This window comes from Sus scrofa, chromosome X, assembly GCF_000003025.6.
Source record: "Sus scrofa isolate TJ Tabasco breed Duroc chromosome X, Sscrofa11.1, whole genome shotgun sequence".
NCBI lineage: Eukaryota > Metazoa > Chordata > Mammalia > Artiodactyla > Suidae > Sus > Sus scrofa.
In genome coordinates this window covers 89,229,490-89,236,201 of record NC_010461.5, presented here as the reverse complement: position 1 = coordinate 89,236,201, position 6,712 = coordinate 89,229,490, and the positions used below count along the sequence as shown (strand labels likewise).

The following is a 6,712-nucleotide window of genomic DNA, read 5'->3' as shown; positions in this document are numbered from 1 at the left end:
GCAGACCTGGGAAAGTAGTGTGGAATGGGCCCCAGAATTAAAGTGGCAGTGTTTTTAAAATATATATTTTAAGATTGGGATGGTAACAGGAATACAGGCACCCCCTTGGAGACACTGTTCAGTTCCACATCACCACAATAAAGCAAATACTGCAATAAAGCTAGTCACACAAACTTTTTGGTTTTCCAGTGGATATAAGAGCTATGTCTTGGGAGTTCCTGTCGTGGTGCAGTGGTTAACGAATCCGACTAGAAACCATGAGGTTGCGGGTCCGATCCCTGGCCTTGCTTAGTGGGTTTAGAATCCGGCATTGCCGTGAGCTGTGGTGTAGGTTGCAGATGCGGCTCGGATCCTGTGTTGCCGTGGCTCTGGTGTAGGCCAGCGGCTACAGCTCCGATTTGCCCCCTAGCCTGGGAACCTCCATATGCCACGGGAGCGGCTCAAGAAAAAGCAAACAGACAAAAAAAAAAAAAAAAAAGTTATGTCTACACTACACTGTACTCCATTAAGTGTGCAATAGCATTAAGTCTTAAAAATGTAAATACCTTGATAAAATACACTTTATTGCTAAAAAGTGCTAATGATCATCTGAACCTTCAAAGTCATAATCTTTTTGCTGGTGGAGGGTCTCTCCTCGATGTTGATGGCTGCTGACTGATCAGGATGGTGGCTGCTGAAGGTCGAGGTGACTGCCGCAATTCCTTAAAATAAGGCAATAATTAATTTTGCCTCATCAATGGACTCTTCCTTACATGAACAATGTCTCCGTAACATGCAATGCTGTTTAATAGCATTTTACCCACAGGAGAACTTCTTTCAAAATTGGAGTCAATCCTCTCAAAACCTACCACTGTTCTATCAACTAAGGTTATGTCATATTATAAATCCTTTATCATTTCAAAAGTCTTCAGAGCATCTTCACCAGGAGTAGGTTCTGTCTCAAGAAACCAATTTCTTTGCTCATTCCTAAGATGCAACACCTCATCCATTTAAGTTTTATCATGACACTGTAGCAATTTAGTCACATCTTAAAGCATCACTTCTAATTCTAGTTCTCTTGCTATTTTCACCGCATCTCTAGTTTTGAACCCCTCAAAGTTTTGAACCCCTCAAAGTCATCCATGAGGGTTAGGATCAACTTTTGCCAAACTCCTGTGAATGTTAATGTTTTGACTCCACAAATCACATATGTTCTTAGTGGTGAACCCTTGCCAGAAGGTTTTCAGTTTACTTGGCTTGGATCCATCAAAGGAATCATTACCTATGGCATCTACAGCTTCATGAAGTGTATTTCTTAAATAATAAGACTTGAAAGTTGAAATGACTCCTTGATCCACAAGCTGCAGAATGAATGTTGTGTTAGCAGGCATGACAACAACATGAACCTCATTGCGCAGCTCCATCCAAGCTCTTGGGCGACCAGGTGTATTGTCAACGAGCAGTAATATTATGAAAGAAATCTATTTTTCTGAGCAGGAGGCCTCAACAGTGGGCTTAAACTATTCAGTAAACCATGATCTAAACAGATGTGCTGTCATCCCGACTTTGTCATTCCATTTATAGAGCACAGGCAGAGTCAGTTTATTGGAATTCTTAAGGGCCCTAGGATTTCCAGAACAGTAAGTAAGCACTGCCTTCAACTTAAAGTCACCAGATGCACAGCCCCTAGCAAGAGAGTCAGACTGTTCTTTAAAGCTTTGAAGCCAGGCATTGACTTCTCCTCTCTAGCTACGAAAGTCCTAGATGGCATTTTCTTACAATAGAAGGGTGTTTTATTTGCATTGAAAATCTGTTGTTTAGTGTGGCCGCCTTCATTAATGATCTTAGCTAAATCTGAGTAACAGCTTTGACATCAGTACTTGCTCTTCACCTTGCACTTTGATATTATGGAGATAGCTTCTTTCCTTAAACCTCGTGAACCCACCTCTGCTAGCTTCAAATTTTTCTTCTATGTACACATGGCCAAAAAGCACACGAAAAAATGCTCAGCATCCCTGATTATTAGAGAAATGCAAATCAAAAATACCACGAGATACCACCTCACACCACTCAGAATGGCCATCATGAATAAGACCACAGATAAGAAATGCTGGAGGGGGTGTGGAGAAAAGGGAACCCTCCTGCAATGTTGGTGGGAATGGAAGCTGGTACAACCACTATGGAGAACAGTATGGAGGTACCTGAGAAAGCTATACATAGATCTACCATATGACCTAGCAATCCCACTCTTGGGCATATATCCAGACAAAACTTTCCTTGAAAAAGACACATGCACCCACATGTTCATTGCAGCACTATTCACAATAGCCAAGACATGGAAACAATCCAAAGGTCCATTGACAAATGATTGGATTAGGAAGATGTGGTATAGATACACAATGGAATACTACTCAGCCATAAAAACAAACAAAATGATGCCATTTGCAGCAACATGTATGCAACTAGAGACTCTCATCCTGAGTGAAGTAAGTCAGAAAGAGAAAGACAAATACCATATGATGTCACTTATATCTGGAATCTAATATAAGACACAAATGAACCTTTCCACAGAAAAGAAAATCATGGACTTGCAGAATAGACTTGTGGTTGCCAAGGGGGAGGGAGTGGGGTGGTTGGGGAGCTTGGGGTTAATAGATACAAACTATTGCCTTTGGAATGAATTAGCAATGAGATCCTGCTGTGTAGCACTGGGAACTATGTCTAGGCACTTACGATGGAGCATGATAATGTGCGAAAATAGAATGTGTACATGTATGTGTAACTGGGTCACCATGCGTACAGTAGAAAAAAATTGTATTGGGGAAATAACTATTAAAAAATAATAATCAAAAAAATAAATAAATCAGACATCAAACCTTAAAAAAAATTTTCTTTTCTTCTACAACTTTCTCACCTCTCTCAACCTTCATAGAATTGAATAAGCTAGGGCCTTGCTCTGGGTTAGGCTTTGGCTTAAGGGGATATTGTGGTTGGTTTGATATTCTATCCAGACCATGAGAACTTTCTCCCTATTAGCATAAGACTGTTTTGTTTTCTTATTATTCGTGTGTTCACAGGAGTAGCATTCACAATTTAGCTAACTGCTTGTTGCAAGAGGTCTACATTTTAGTCTGCCTCGGCTTTCAACATGGCTTCTTCACTAAGCTTAATCATTTCTAGCTTTTGACTTAATGTAAGAAATGTGCAACTCTTTAATTTGAACACTTGGAGGCCATGAAGGGATATTAATTAGCCCAATTTCAATGTTGATATGTCTCGGGGAATAGAAAGGACCAGGGAGATGGAGAGAAATGGGGGAATGACCAGTCAGTTCAGCAGTCCGAATACACACAATATTTATAAAGTTTGTTATCTCATATGGGCACAGCTCGTGGTGCCCCCAAACAATTACAATAGTAACATCAAAGATCACATATCTCAGATCCTCATGACAAATATAATAGTAATTAGGTTAGAAACATTGTGAGAATTACCAAAATGTGACAGAGAAGAAGAAGAAGTGAGCAAATGCCATTGGAAAAATGGTGCCCATAGACTTGCTCAATGCAGGGTTACCACAAGCCTTCAATTGGTAAAAAAAAAAAAATGCAATATCTGTAAGGCACAATAAAGTGAAGCATAATAAAATGAAGTATGTCTATAATAACAGGGAAATATATGAGAATGATACAGCCAAAAATAAAGTTAAAAATAACATCAAACTGTTCAAACTTTCTGCCTTACTGATTAGAGTCATGCAAAATCATATGACATGACACTAAAAGATGGAAAAAGAAATGAAATCCTATAGAGTTTAATGTTCAATAGGTTCTATTTTTTGTCGAAATGTGTAAGCTCATAATAATGCCACTAAACCTGTTCATGCCAAACACCTAGGAGTTATCTTTGATTCATCCCTATCCCTTACATTTTAAATCCAATCCTTCTGCAATTTCTGCAGACTATACCTCCAAAATATATCTCAACTTTGTCCACTTATCTCAACCTCCACCACTGTCACCATTGTGTAAGCCACCTTTATCTGGAGCTTTATCTGGAGCTTCTCCTAACTGGTCTCTCAGCTTCCACTTTTGACCACCATCAATCCAAGTGACAGTGGTGTGTCCATTTTAAAACACAATCTGATCATGCCATTCTCCAGCTAAAACTTCTCCAATGACTGCCCAGTTTATCTGGACTAAATTCCAAGGCTCCTTTCCCTAACCCATAAACCCCTCCCCTGTTTTGGCCCCTGACTCTCTGACCCCACTATGCTCCAGCACTATGTTCTGCATTCTTACTGTTCCTCCAACACTCCAAGTTCATGCCTGTTTGTATGCCTTGTACTTTCTGTTCCAGTGCCTAGAATACTTCCTTTGGCAGTTGCATGGTTCTGCTCTTCTTGGCATTTGCACTTCAGAATAAATGTCCTCTCCTTTGAGAGAGACCTTCTCTGATCATCCAGCATAGTTATATTCTCTATTATTTCACCCAATTCCATTTTTTAAACAGCACCTTTCACCACCTGCTCTCTTCTTATGCATTTATTTATTTAGCTACTCCCTACTAGAATGTAAACTCTATGGGATTAAAGGCATGTTATTCACTGCCATATCTGCAGTTCCTAAAACACTATCTGGCATATCTGATTTGTGATAAATATTTTTAAATAAATGAATGAAAAGATAGGATGAAAACAAATTCGTGTTTAGTAATTTAAAGAGATGGTCAGCTGTTAAGATTTTTTGCTCCAAAGGCACATAGTAAAGCTTCCTCTCTGTGGATGGTCCAAAATAAGGAACCTTCTGAATATACAGCAATCAGAGCGTATATGTCTATCCTCTTCCTCTCTGTCTCAGAAACATTAGAAATCACTTGTCCCTAACTTCTCATTTTTCGAAAAAATAAAAATAAATAGAATTAAATAATCTCACAGCTAGTAAGTTGCAGAAATAAGACTAGAGCACACCTCACCTGAGTTCCTACGCAATGTTATTTCCACACCTTTCTTATTACTAAAAATCAATATGTGGGTCATTATTGAATACTTGCTCTAGTATGAAAGAACAAAGTTTAAAAGGCAAGTCTTACATGAAGAGACCTAATGAATTAAATAAGGAAGTTTTACTTATGACTATGTGGTCTGCTACAGGTGAATACTTGAAACTGTAAAACAAGGACAAATCACACATGTTCAATCCTCATGAAAAACTAACACTTAGCTAAAGCTGAATGATGACATCTAGAAGTTAGAGATGCACTGCAATACAGTTCGTTGCTAAAAGTAATTTGTAACATTGCAAAATATCACAGATGATGATTAAATTTTAACATATTAGACTTTCAATTCACAGAAAGATTGTATACAGTAAATCACTTTCCACTTCAAATAACAGAAGTTGAAAGAAGGCATAAGCCTGTAGTTCTAGTAAGTTGAGTGATATATTTTTTTTTAAACTTAGGGTCAGAACAGCAAAACCTCAACTTAACCCTGGATGTCTGAAAATATTCAGAATTGATTTATAGAATCAAAAATATTTTATAAGTTTCCAGATCACAGCGTGATTTCATATTAATATTTCAATCATTTTCATTGTACAAACACCCCAAACCTCACAATCAAGGGTTATAATGCTTTCAGATCACACGCATTTCAGGACAGGAGACTGTGATCCTTATATTCTCCAGCACAAATTCTTTGGAGTATAAAATGGATGAGACAAAGGAGTCACAAGCTATCAGAATGTGACATGTATGCATTTGCAAATCAAGCGAAAGTATTAGGTGACTAACACTGAGCTAGGACACGCAGAGAGCTTGAAAGACAATAGATTATCCCTGTCCTCAAGGCATTTACAATCCTGCTGATGAGAAAAAAAAAATTACATAAAAAAACCACAACCGTATTGTGTACACATATACACAGAGGGTAAAATCAGAGAAATGAAATAAACTGTAAGAGCAAAGAAATTCTTCCCTGATAAATATCAGCTTGTACTATTTGGTACTGTGAATAGGGTTTCTCAGCTTACATGTCTCACTTTTTGGAGTGCGCTCAGCTTTGATTCTATAACACCTCAAAGATTCCAGAGGGGTGCTGAACCATGTGACAAAAGTCTTCAGGTGGACCCTGAAGCAATCTTTAAAGAAATCTTTTCTAGGCAGGCAAAATGTTTGGTTTGGTTTGGTTTATCGTGTTTTAATTCTGAAAGCACCAATTTTATTTTCCAAAGAACACCTCTTTTCAGATGCAAATGTAACTATTTCTTAAACACTCCATTCAGATGTTAACATTATTCCTTTCTGAATGCTAATTACCAAAAAGAAGGAATAGTTGATACTTGGTTCTTGATTTTGAATGAATGTGAAATATGGACGTTTCCCTCTTTGGACTACATATTTTTTTAATATATATTTTCTTTGATTGCAAAATATATATTATACACAGAAGATTGTATGTACAGTTTAAATAATAACTACATACTGAATGCCTATATAACTAACCAGCTCTCAGGTTAAGAAATAAGAACCCAGGTATTTTTAACACATTGCCACAGAAGGAAAGGAGCAGTTTGCCATAAGACAGAGTCTAAATGTCCTTGTTGTCCCTTAATCAGAAATGAAAAGTTTCCGTCCTTATTCCTCTTTTGACACCTGAGTCCCCAGTTTGGAAAAGATCCTAAAGTAAACAAGTACAAACATCTTACTTGCTACCTCCTGAACTCAAATTAAA

At 37.8% G+C, this 6,712-nt stretch overlaps 1 pseudogene; it reads right to left on the bottom strand.

The window, feature by feature from the left end:
* Positions 497-4,195, bottom strand: LOC110257689 (annotated as a pseudogene).